Genomic DNA, 12,889 nt, shown 5'->3' on the forward strand with positions numbered 1-12,889 from the left:
GCAAGCAAGGATGAAAAATTCAAATACAAAAAGGTGATTAGGCAAAGAGGTAACTTGCATCATAGAAAGATTTTATGATAAATGGGGCAGATTCCCTATGACAGGCTCAGTCTTTAATATTTGGAGAAAAGGGATATAAACACATATAAAAACAATCTTGGAACAGCCCCAAAGAAGTCACCCAGTGACGCTGTTCAGACAACACGTTAAGCCACGGTGGTTAAACATTTTGAGTTTAACACTATGGCTTAGGGTGTTGTGTGAAATCTGAAAATTTCGGGTCGGCCCGCTCCGCCCATACTCCGCTCCTCTTCGCCGTGGAGCTCCGGCTCTGAATCGGAGCTCCGCAGTGGAGGGGAGTGGCGCCAGGTAAGGCCGGGAGAGGAGGGCGGGGGGGTTAGCAGGCCCTGCCACCGTCGCCGCCAGTGCAGCGACGGTGGCAGAGCCCGGTAAGGGACCAAGGGGGAGGGGGGTCTTACCTGCCTCCGTCCGCGGTCCGTCAGCGTCTTCAATTGAGCCCGCGGTTCAACCAGGAAGCAAGCGGCCCAGACTTCCTGGTTGAACCACGGGCTCAATTGAAGACGCCGACGGACTGCGGACGGAGGCAGGTAAGGGAGAGGAGGGCGGGGGGGGTTACCGGGCCCTGCCGCTGTCGCCGCATGGGCGACAGCGGCAGGGCCCGGTAAACCCCACTTACCTTTCCGACGGAGCTCCGGATCGAGGTGAAGGATCCACCTTCACCTCGATCCTCTTCGCCACGCTCCGCCGGCCCCCCAATCCTCTTCGCCTCCACCTTAAGGGCAGGTGAAGCCCCCCGCTCCGCTTCTAATTCGCCGGTCCAATTAGAAGCGGAGCACATCCCTAATAGAGACCATCCTTTATCTTAGTGAATTCAGTCTCTGCTTCCCTTTTAGGTCCCTCTAGGGATATTTTGTTTTACCTTTGTGCCCTAAAATGAAGCCCAAAGCAGTGAACAATAACACACCAAAACAAATACAGTAACAGCACATCTAGTTTGCCCCAAAGATTGCAAGGAATCTGGAAAGGGACCATATCATGTCTTAATAGTGGTTAACATGCTGTGAGCTTATCCATACAAGAGATTTATTGCACACCCATGAATGGTCAGTCATGGAAGTTTGCAGGTCCTTTTCATGACATCATCAACCTCTGATGCCCCTCCCACTGTTTTCAAGAAGAAATGCATCATTTTATAATGAGCTCCATCAGAAGAGTATTTAATTGCACGCTTATTACTGGGCACTCATGGATTTTCATGGGTCCCTCTCATGAAGTCATCTGCCTCCTGTGTGCCTCTCACCCCTTCTAGTCTTCTTTGCACAAGAAAAAAACACCCCAGTAAGTCCAACTTATTTTTAAAGATGGAAGTTGCCGGTATCTCCTGTTATGTGCAGGAGAAGCAGTGAGATCAAAATGCTCTACTGAATGGGCCATGTTCAAGTTGTTTACTTCCTCTTTCAAAAGAGGAAGTAATGAGAGACAAACATGCAGGTGGAGAAGCGACGGTAAGCAAATGTGATTTTCCCATGTGATGTCACTCAACACCCTGAAAATGCAGTAAAAAATGGAAAACACACTATAAAACGGCACCATCTGCTGGTGGTAGAATTGAAACATATGGAAAGGAACCAGTAAAAACAAGGCAGTGGGGAGTGTACGTATTGTGCTGGTCATTAAACCTTTGAAGACTCCAGAAGACAAAACCCTGGTAATGCTGCAGGATGTTTGCTGAATGTGGACAAGCCTTGTAGCTCATATGTGTCAATTTCAAATGTAACTTTATAGGTAAGAACATAAGAAGAGCAATGCTGAATCAGACCATCTAGTCCATCATTCTGTTCACATGGTGACCAACCAGATGTCCATGGGAAAACCACAAGCAGAACATGAGTGCAACAGCACTTTCCCATCCATGTTCCCCAGCAACTGGTATACATAAGCTTACTGCTTCTCATACTCATTTTAAAGCCATCGAAACTGGTGGCCACCTCCACATCTTGGGGTAGAAAATTCCATTGTTTAACTATGTGCTGTGTGAAGAAGTACTTCCTTTTATCTGCCCTGAATCTCCCACCAGTCAGCTTAATGGGATGATCCTAGGTATTAATATTATGAGAAAAATGTCTCTCTATCCACATTCTTCCACACCATACATAATTTTGTACACCTCTATCATGTCTCCCCTTACTCAACTAATGTACAAATGTACATTATGTACATGGATGTATATGTAACATACCCATAGGGCCAGAAAATGGAAAATACAACAGCAATTGAGACAGGAACATTTTTTCATCTCTAGCAGCCTTGGTCTCAACTGGCCTAAGAACCAAGAATACCTGATAAGGAACAAAGAACTACAGGTAGGAAATAGAAGAAAGGGACAGAGACCAACTTGTTGGAACCACTGGGATGTATCCAGTGGGTGGAATCCAATTTTAGTCTAAGTTAAATCCCATTTATTTCAATGGGTCTACTATAACTCTGACACTGGAAACAACATATTTGGCAAAGTCAGGAAGGAGTAGCAAAGAAAAGAGCTCTGCTGATCATCCTATATACCGGAACAAATCAAGGAGCTACCTTTTTAATTGTAGCTTCCCTTTTGTTAAATCCTGCTTGTCATATTCTTAGCACCACTCTACCACATGAGGCTCGTCTCAACCGGAAGAAGTGAAAGGACAAGATCTATAGAATTCTGTTGAAACCACCGATAATTCATACCAAACATTATCCCACAAAATGTCTTTTAATTCTAAATTTGCTATTATAACAAATGGTTGTTGATGTCAGTATCAATAGTAGGCAAATGCAACCTTACTATGCAGCACAAGGTGGAGGAGAGAAAAAATTAAAAAAGAACGTTTTAAGCTTAATCCAAAAGACCCAGCCAAGCCACGGGCCTGGATGTTATCCCAGTCAGTAGGCACGGTTAATGACCTGTCAGCTGGCATCAGGATTAGAATCTAATAATCTAGCAAGTTATATGACTGTGAGCAGGTGGATTTACACAGGGAGCCTGCAGTCTGTTGCAAAGGACCAGTGAGATAGGACATAGTGTGTCTCCAGGTTTCTTTGTAGGCATCAGCATGGCCTGGGCAATTGCCAAATGACTGCAGGGTGCAAACCACACAGCTCCACCACACAAGCCTCTTTGAGCTTGGAAGACAGTGAAAGCATGAACCACAGAGTTCTGCTAATGCAGCAAAATGATTGATGTTGTTCTGATCCCATCAATTCTGTCTGAGGACATGAAAGTCTTAATTATGGATATCTTTAGCCAGATCTACATCAAGCAGGATATAGCACTATGAAAGCAGTAAGAAAGTGGTATATAAGAGGCAGGAGCCAAACCAAGCAGGATATAGCACTATGAAAGTGGTATATGGTATGTGTCAATGGGCCCCAGCAGTTGTCAGTGCACTTCAATACCGCTGTAAAGCAGTAGTGTGGCTCCTGCCTCTTATATACTGCTTTTATACCACTTTCATAGTGCAATATCCTGCTTGGTGTAGATCTGCCCCCCCCTCTCTCTCTCTCTCTCTCTCTCAAAATAATACATTTTAAGAAGACAGCTTTGCAACTTCCATTCAACATAATTAATTAATAATGCCTTCCTTGCAAACAGTTTAACAGGCTCACTAATGGAACCAGCAGTGTGACATGTGCAGCCCAATTCTATCTATGCATAATCAAAAGTGAGTCGCACCATGCTCATGCTTAATTCCCAAGCATCATTGCTGGCTCTTAAATGTTTGTGTTCTTAATTCACTGTCAAGGAGATCTTAGGGTTAAACAAAGAGGTTCAATAGACAGACTCCAAATTCAAACAAGAAGGGACAACTTGTATATTGAAGGTCTGAAACAAAGGGCATTTGGGGTTCCTATAGATATGTGAACAAATGAATTATCCATTCATTTCTGTACTAAGTGTGAGGATTCAGAGGGATTTAAAAAAATGATCCTTGTACTTCCTTGAAAAGAGATAATGACTGGGTTCACACAACACGCTAACCCATAATGATTTACTTTCTGGAAGTAAAAGCTGTTTTACCTATGGTGGGTTAGTGTGTTGTCTGTCACACCACATGGGCTATGAAAATCATCTATAGAGCTGCTCAGAAAGAGCGGCCAAAACTCTGCTACTCTCAAGTGATCTCTATTCCTGCCACAAAGGAGGCTGGGATAGCTGCCCAGCTGGGCAGGAAGACTACAGGAGGAGGAGGGGTGAGTCGGGTGTGTGTTACTCTGCGTAACTTGTTTGTCTGATCATCTGATGGAAACACAGTAGGTTGTTTGCTTAACCACCTACCCAGCGTAGGTTGCCACCCACCAAGGGTTAGCATGATGTGTCAGCCAATGACTTTATTTTTTAAAAAATCAACATATCAGATTGGATCCAAATTCAGTCCTACATGGAATAGACCTAGTGAAATCAACGAAACAGATTAGTCATGACTCATTTAAGTGCTATCTATTTCAGTGGGTCTACTCTACATATGATTAAGTCTGGATCCCATCTATATTATTTATTAAGCATACCAACACTTATGGCTGCCTGTAACAGGAACAGGTAAAATATGGACCATAAGCTTTATTTTATTTTTTTGCTGTGATTTACATTTTTAATTGATAAGCCACCTTGAGTTTGATTTTATCATAGAAAGGCTGGATATCAATACCAAAAACAGGCAAATGAGTCATAGCTGGACCTGCAAAGTTTTCCCTATTTCCTATGTAGGTTTCTGCTGTCATTCAACAACCCTGTCATTCTGCAGCCTCCTCCAACTGCTTAGGGGGCAGATTGTGAAAGCTTTTTCTAGAGAGAGAAGAAAGTGATTCAGGTCCTGCGTTGCCTGCCTAGAGCAATGTCTCTTTTATGGAAGAAAATCGGGAGCATCCAGAAAGGGAAAGAGAGCAGACCGTAGCGGGTCAAAGCCAAACTAGATGTGACATATAGGAAACCTCTGAACAGGCTCAGCTGCTGGGTCAGTAAGTTTTTTGTTTTATTAAAAGTTAGAAACAGTTGCAGGGGGGCAAGGCATTGTGGGGGAGGCAAGGCATTTGCCATTTTCCCAATTAAAATAATCTCCAAAGCTGGTATTTGTGAACTCCACCTCACAGGGCAAATTTTATTTATTACATTTACTGTATTTATTTACTACATTTATATTCCACCTTTTTTTCCTCCAGGGAACTCAAGGTGATGTACATAATCCTCCTCTTCCTCTCCATTTTATCCTCACAATGACAACCCTGTGAGGGAGGTTGGGCTGAGAGTCTGTGACTGGCCCAAAGCCACCCAGTGAGCTTCCATGGCCGAATGGGGACTAGAACCCGGATCTGCCAACTCCCAGTCCAACACTCTAGCCACTACACTACACTGGCTCCCCCAAATAACAGTTGAGGGACATTTTAAGTGAGGTGGTGTAGCATGTGGTATAGTGGCTCAAGTGTTGGACTGGGAGTCAGGAGATCTAGGTTCTAGTCCCCACGTGGCCATGGAAACCCACTGGGTATGGAATGGGGAGAAATACCAACCTGTCCTTTCCTTGAGTCAGCAAAATGTTATGGGCCAGCCCTGGCAATTTGCTAAAAATGAAAAATGTTCCATGTACACATCACCATCATAGCAAAGCACAGGTTTGTCACCTTTTAACCATGCAATTCAGGACAATCCAGCCATTCACCCCATCAATGGGGCAAAACAAGTAGATATCCTGTGTCCATATCTTCATAGTTGTTTTGCCACATTGCATTTAAAAATTAAAACAGATTTGGAAAACAGGCTATGAATAGTGAATGGTAAATTATAACCCCTTACCAGTGAAATCCTATCTACTCAGGAGCAGAATAAAATGGGACTCATTTCCAGGTAAGCGTAGACAGGACTGCATTTTTATTATCCTACCCAGCCATTTATTATCCTACCCAGTCATTTTCTGATTGAGTAAAACAAAGCTTTCACCTCATCCAGCTCACACTAATGCTTTAGATAAGCTTGCTACACTGGCAAAAGAAAATTTAGAAGACTAGTATCAAAGTTTACAAGACTGAAAATCGCTATTAGATATTCAAACAATATCTTATTATAAATTGAGTAGTCATTGGCATTTGTTTTTGTTTTATAGAATCCATTTTCTCAACAGGATAATAATAATAATAATAATAATAATAATAATAATAATAATAATTACAATAATAATAACAACAACAACAACAACAACAACAACAACGGGACACAAAGCCAAGCAAAATGTTGCACACAGTTTAAGTGAGTTTCCGACCTTTTACTGAATTTCAGGTCTAATCAGTTGTCAGACTCATTTACACAGATACACAGTTAAAGTAAGCCCTGAAACCTCAAAATTTGATGTTTCTGCTTACTCATCAGATTTTTATTTATTTATTTCATTTTGTGTACGGTAGGTCAAAAATCCTATTAGGCTAAATTGAAATTTTGTTGAATTTTGCAGAGTTCATCAGTCTGAATATGATCATAATCATAATCAGATTTCTCAAAAGAGATCCAGACAGCAAACATGTGAGTCTGCCCACCTTCATATTTACAACAACTCTGTAAGGTAGGGCACAGTAGGCCAGACCAAGAGATAGTGATTAGCCCAAGGTCACTCAGCAACTCCATAGTCTAGTAAGGATTTGAACCCCAATCTTCCTAGTCCACATTCAGTACTTGATCCACTTGTTTTACTTATATACTTCATTTGAACTATCAAGGCCCAGTTTTTTAACCCTCAGTGGAACCTGCCATAAAATTGATAAGCACACTGAGGTTTTCCAAGCTCCAACATCAAGGTACCTTCATGTGGTTCTAAATTTGGATTTGAATAGGAATTACCGCAGTTGTACAATTCAAATTGTTTCTAGAGAAATCATGCTGTGCGACAAATTACCTCAGTCTAACAATTAAATGTAAATGCTTGAAACACTTACCTCTCCAACCTCTTACTTCAGTAACAGACCCTCTCCATACTTTCACTGAGAACAAGGCTTTATTTACTCTCGCTTTAGCTGCACCTCCTATTTATGCAGTGTTCTCTCTCTCTCTCTCTCTCTCTCTCTTTATAAATCTCTCTGATAGTAATGAGGCATCTCTAATTCATAGCCTTATTGTCTAAGTAAAGGATTCAGAGCAGGATAGTTTACAGTACACCTAATGGCATGTAACAGTTTCAACAAGCAAGAAGGTTACATTCCTCCACATTCACTCCCCCCAAACAGAGAAGTTTTTATGTTCCTAGACAGTAGCACATTTAGTTTTCTCTGTATTGTAGCTTGCTCAGCCTCGTAGCTTGCCAGGCCTGCAATTTAAACTGTCTGCTGATGTTTGTCAGTGATCTCTAAGGGTAAGCAAAAGAGGCCAGATGACCATTTGCCATCATTCCGTTGGGTTGGTGGGGTTAATTAGCAAAAATAATATCAGCTGTGGCTTAGAGCCACATATGAGTGGAAGAGACTGGCTTGTTCAAGGACTTGGAGGCAACAGGGAGTACTTTAAAAATTAACTTTCCAGTCCAACCCCAGGTATGTAGTGACCGAGAACACAGCTTTGGCGCCTTGGGCTGCAATCGTATGCCCACTTCCTAGGGAGTAAATCCTGTGGAAGGCAGCAGGGCTTACCTCTGAATACAAATGAAAAGGAGTACATTGTTAATTTCCCCTGTAGCTAAGTAAATACCTTTTACTGGACCTTTTGGGGGACGCAAAGGCCAAGTTTATCTAGGGTGACCATATGAAAAGGAGGTCAGGGCTCCTGTATCTTCTTTACCAGTTGTGTAGAAACGGGAATTTATGCAGGTGTAATTTGTATGCATGAAATTCCGTCTTCATCACAACAGTTAAAGCTGCAGGAGTATAGCTAGAGTGACCAGGTACAAAGGAGGGCAGGGCTCCTGCAGCTTTAACTGTTGTGATAAAGAGAGAATTTCACCAGGTGCTGCAACAGCAATATAAAAGCCATGTGTGGAAGCACCCAGATTGCAGGGGAAGGGACAGAACTCTGGCTGAAACCCTAAAGAGCCAGGGCGAGGCAGAGCAAGCAATCCTCTGTACATGGTCAAATAGTCTGACCTAGGTAGTTTTTAAGGAAACAGGAAGGAGGAGGATTTATATCACAAATCAATGGATACAAATCATACCTTTCCAAAGCCAATACTCTGAGAAGACAGCTGAGTTCAGACAACATGCTAATCAATGCTTGTTTCCTATTCTGTTCCTATAACCCACACACACACCCCGTTGACTAAACTCAGATGACAATTCATAGTACTTGGGATTGCAGCAGCTGGAAGTGTACAACTCTGCCTGACCTGCTGCCCTAATTGAGCCTCCCAACTAAGCCTTTTCACCAACTAACTTGATCATTTCTCTAATCACTCTAAACTGAAACATAACATAGTTTTTAAAACTGTTAGTATATTGCAGGCCATTTGGGGGCCTGTGTACACTCCTCTCAAGCTTGTATATCAAGTAATGCCCTATTGGCCAATGTAGTTATATGCTACTGGAAGAAAACATTGGAAGCAAACAGCGATAACTTTCACTGAATCACTAAAAGCTCCAGAACAGTCAAAACTGCAGACAATCTTCAGCTTTCATGGATAGAAGGTAATGATAGTGTAAAGCAGTCTTTTGGAAAGCAATGACGAGCAAGGGATCAGAAGCCAAAGCTGAGTTCCATGGTGTCTAACATACATTTCAGCCACCCCTGCTATTTCTCATTAGTGCACACAAAACAGGCATTAAAAAGGAACAAAACTATTCTGGCTCTTCATCTCCCTCCTGGTTTTGCTCACAGCGTTGATTGATTTCTGTTCAAACAGGAATGAAGGAAAACCATACCTTTTGTAGTTAACACTGAAGCTTGCCAAGCAGGCTGCCAGAAATGAGAAGAGTTGGAGATCAGACATTTATAAATGAGCACTTACATTGTTCCTGCAAAGTATACAGATTAGCGAACATGCTTATTGTTGCAAGCAGATGTGGATCTACGACAATGGAACCAATTACCTAGGGAGGTTGTGGGCTCTCCCATTCTAGAGGCCTTCAAGATGCAGCTGGACAGCCATCTTTCAGGTATGCTTTAGGGTGGATTCCTGCATTGAGCAGGGACTCCACAGCCTTATAGGTGCCTTCCAATTCTACGATTCTATGATTCTACACACAAGTGGAAGCTTCTGCATGCAGGAGAGTACTGCCCTCTACTCCTAATGATGAACTGAACAATATTTCGCTTTTCAAAGCAAGTGGCCCATCTACAGTAGGCAATGTGTACACACCTCATCATGGACTCAGTCCAAAAACTCCCTCTTGACTGCTATCCCATGATGTCAGGACCAGTGTCAAGGATCAGCATGGTCAGGCATCTACCAAGGGCACACATCTTATCAGGGGGATCATTGCCAGGAACACCCCACAACCAGCTCCTCCTCTTCAGCATTGCAACCTGCTAGGTCACCCACTTCTCACTCTGGCCCTGAGGGAGTGAGCAAGCAAGCAAGCAAGCAAACAGAAGTGGTGAGCAAGAATAGTGTTAGCAGCTGCCCCTGCCTGCTTGCTGACTAGCTCTCTGTTTGGCAAGCAAGCGGAAATGATGACGGAGAGGAGGAGGGGCTGTGGGTGACAGTGGCAGTGAGGGAGGAGGCTGAGTGAATGAGGGGGCCCCATTGCTTTAAAGCAGTAGTGTAGATTCCCCCCTGGTCAAGTTTTATAAATTTATTTATTTTTATTACACTGATTGGCCCAAAGTCAGCCAGTGAGCTTCATGGATGAGTGGAACCTGGATCTCCTTCTCTCATCCACAAGGGACCAGACGACAACATCTTCCACTCATAACCCCACCGCTTCTGTCTTTTTTCTTACCACACTGGCCATCCAAAGAGCAACTCTTCCATCTTTTTCTCCTTAATGGATTTTCTGTGGTAAGAAAAAAGAAGCGGTGGGGTTATGAGTGGAAGATGTTGTCGTCTGGTCCCTCGTGGTTGAGAGAAGGCGATGGTGCCATAGAAGCCTCATCTGGAAGCACCCTGAGCCAAAAAGGCCAAATGAAAGAGGCTGGAACAATGAGGCAGGGAAGTAGCAGACAAATGGGGAAGCTGGCAGGCTAGAGGAACAGGCAGATTGGCAAATGGAGACATGTGGAACAAGATCAAGAGCTAAGAACAAAGGCAAGGCCAGACTTGGGTTGTTGAAGAAGGAACTATCCAGGGCTAAGCTAGATGATATAGCCAGGCCAAGCTTGGAGAACCCAATGGAAAAGGAAGTTGGAGCCATGCTGGAATCACAAGTCTGCTCTTTTACCGATCTTCTCTGTAGCCTTCAGTGCCACACCCCAAGGGCCACCAGAACATAGAACAAGAGCTTCCTGGTGCCAGTCCTGAGGACTAATGTCCCAGCAGAGTCCCAGGTAGGTTTCCACATTTAGAAACCAGAGACATTAGCCCATTCCTGTTTTCTCCATGAAATGGGATCTGTATGAGGTTGTGTGACCCTTTTCCAAAGCTTTACAGTGGCTTGGTAATTTAAGATCCTAGCAGAGGGTGAAGCAATGACATGCCCCTCCATCAGTTATTTAGAAGAGGAAGGGGGAATCAAAAAGTATTCATTCAACCCACCTCTCACCACTAAAATAATTTTGTGGATTGTCCCTAAGTGGCTATGCCACCATTTTCCCAATCTGGTACCCCTTAGATGTTTTGGACTACAGCTTCCAGTATCCCCCAGCCATATTGGCTGGGGGTGCTGGAAATTGTAGTCCAACACATCTATGGTGCACTAGATTGGGAAAGGGTGAATACAATGATCAAAATGTTATGGTTTTGACAGCTTTCTTGAAGAATGCACCGTAAATAGCATTTGACTATATTGAATTTCAGGCATATTAAGAAAATATTGGAGGCACCACCAGCATTTAGGTCTCTTTAAGCTGACATAACTAAGCCCTGGAATTAAGTTAAGGCTTGAGAGTGAGGTGGTCTTGACAAAGCCAGGAAATTCTCTTCCATCCTTAAGGTAGGACGACTCGGAGAGAAGCAATTTTGTTTTCATACTTGCAGTCTGACTCACAATCACACTCTCTAATATTTTTTAAATCTCTTTAAAAGATCTGAAATGTTAAAGATGAGCGTCAACATCTTTTGTGCTGTTGGGAGCATGGATTTTGTTCTTTGCTGCTGAGTATTTAATGTTTGCATTTTATATCTTCATTTTATGATTTGGATGTGTATTTTAATATTTTATGATGGTAAGGCACCCAGAAAACATTGTTATTTAGCGGCATGTGAATGTGGTTAAATGAACAAATAGAGGGAACTCAGCTGATAAATGCCGACAGGCTAGCAGGAAAAATGGGACCACTGAGAAACAAGAGAACATGTGATTGGAATGCATGCTTGGAGAATGCATGCTTGGCTGGGGGATAATGGAAGTTGTAATCCAACACAACTGGAGGGTGTCAAGTTAAGGAAGGCTGCTTGGTGTAGCCCCAGTTTTGCAATAGCAATAAAAAATCTTTAGTGAAGTAAAACTATGGGAGTAAAAGACCCACCCCAAACCATCCCCATGAGAACTGAACATGCTCAGTGACCACATAATGCTGAATGTTTACTGGGATGGCGGCAAACAGAAAATGGGGACAGGGAAACTGGAATACAGTATTCTGGAGAAAGGCATAGCTGCTTGGCTGGGTTTCTAAACAGGAGCCCTTCACACTGCAAAATGTTGCTGCAACTCCCACTTGCACAGTTAAAATGTACATCAAAGTATTTGGATTCAATCCAGTTGGGTTGCATTTATCTCAGTGGAACTAAAGAGAAGCCTTTTGATTTAAACATGGACAGCGAGTCTTCTAAGCATGGACTGTATCACATGTATATTCTCTATGGTACCTCGTGTCAAATAAATCTTTAATGATAGCTGTAGACATTTTTAGGCTGAAGATATTTTATTCATTTTATGTATTTGTTGTGATCTGCCTTGAACAATGCTGCAAACAGTTCAGGTTAAGAATCATCTCAAAGAAATAACGAAACAGTTTAGTATGGGTTGTTGTTGAACCATGGGTTAACATGTTGTCCAAACCAAGGCCATTTTCTGCAGTGTGGCTTTTTAACCATCCTGAACAACCCAGCAACAATCCATGAGTCTTCAAAGGGGCTTATTTGAGTATTTATTTATTTATTTATTTATTACATTTATATACCGCCCCATAGCCGAAGTTCTCTGGGCAGCTTACAAAAAGGTCAGTGTCTTGTCCTGGGTTCAGATAACACATTAACCCACAGTTCAACAACAATCCACACTGAGTATGGGTTAGTGTTATGTGAACCCAATGATGCTTACGCTGTTGAAGCTTCCAGGTGAGGCTTTTACTGCACCATCACCTTGCCTCATTCACAGAATTGTATGAGAGGTCCAGAGCACAATGAGCTTCTTTAAAGGAGCATTTCATAGCACGCTCATGACTGACAACTCATGGATGTTCGCAGTTCATTTTGATGATGCTGTCAGCATCCTGCGCATCTCCCACTTCATTCCCTAGTTTTAGCAGTAAAAAATAAACCCCAGAAAATCCGACTCTTCTGAGATATATTGGTATTTGTCAGGTTTTTCTGCCATGGACAGGCAAAGTTGTGTTATAAAATGCCCACTAGAGGGCAGTGGTCCCATTGAATTGTATGGGCCATGTGGTCACTGCTCTCTTCCTTGTGTAATTTCAGCTTGTGTAATTTCAGCTCCTTGAAAATGTGGAAGAGAAGAGGAAGCAGAACAATGCTAAGGGAACATGATCCCCACCCCCCCCACCCCGTTCTGAAGGAGCTCAATGTCCTCCACTTGTAATCCTCCCATG

At 42.9% G+C, this 12,889-nt stretch overlaps 1 protein-coding gene across 2 annotated transcripts in view; it reads right to left on the reverse strand.

Annotated features, from left to right (window-relative positions):
- Nucleotides 1-12,889, reverse strand: part of GAS2 (growth arrest specific 2) — a 145,703-nt gene that overhangs the window by 124,889 nt on the left and 7,925 nt on the right. The window lies entirely within an intron of this gene.

This window comes from Elgaria multicarinata, chromosome 2 (assembly GCF_023053635.1).
Source record: "Elgaria multicarinata webbii isolate HBS135686 ecotype San Diego chromosome 2, rElgMul1.1.pri, whole genome shotgun sequence".
NCBI lineage: Eukaryota > Metazoa > Chordata > Lepidosauria > Squamata > Anguidae > Elgaria > Elgaria multicarinata.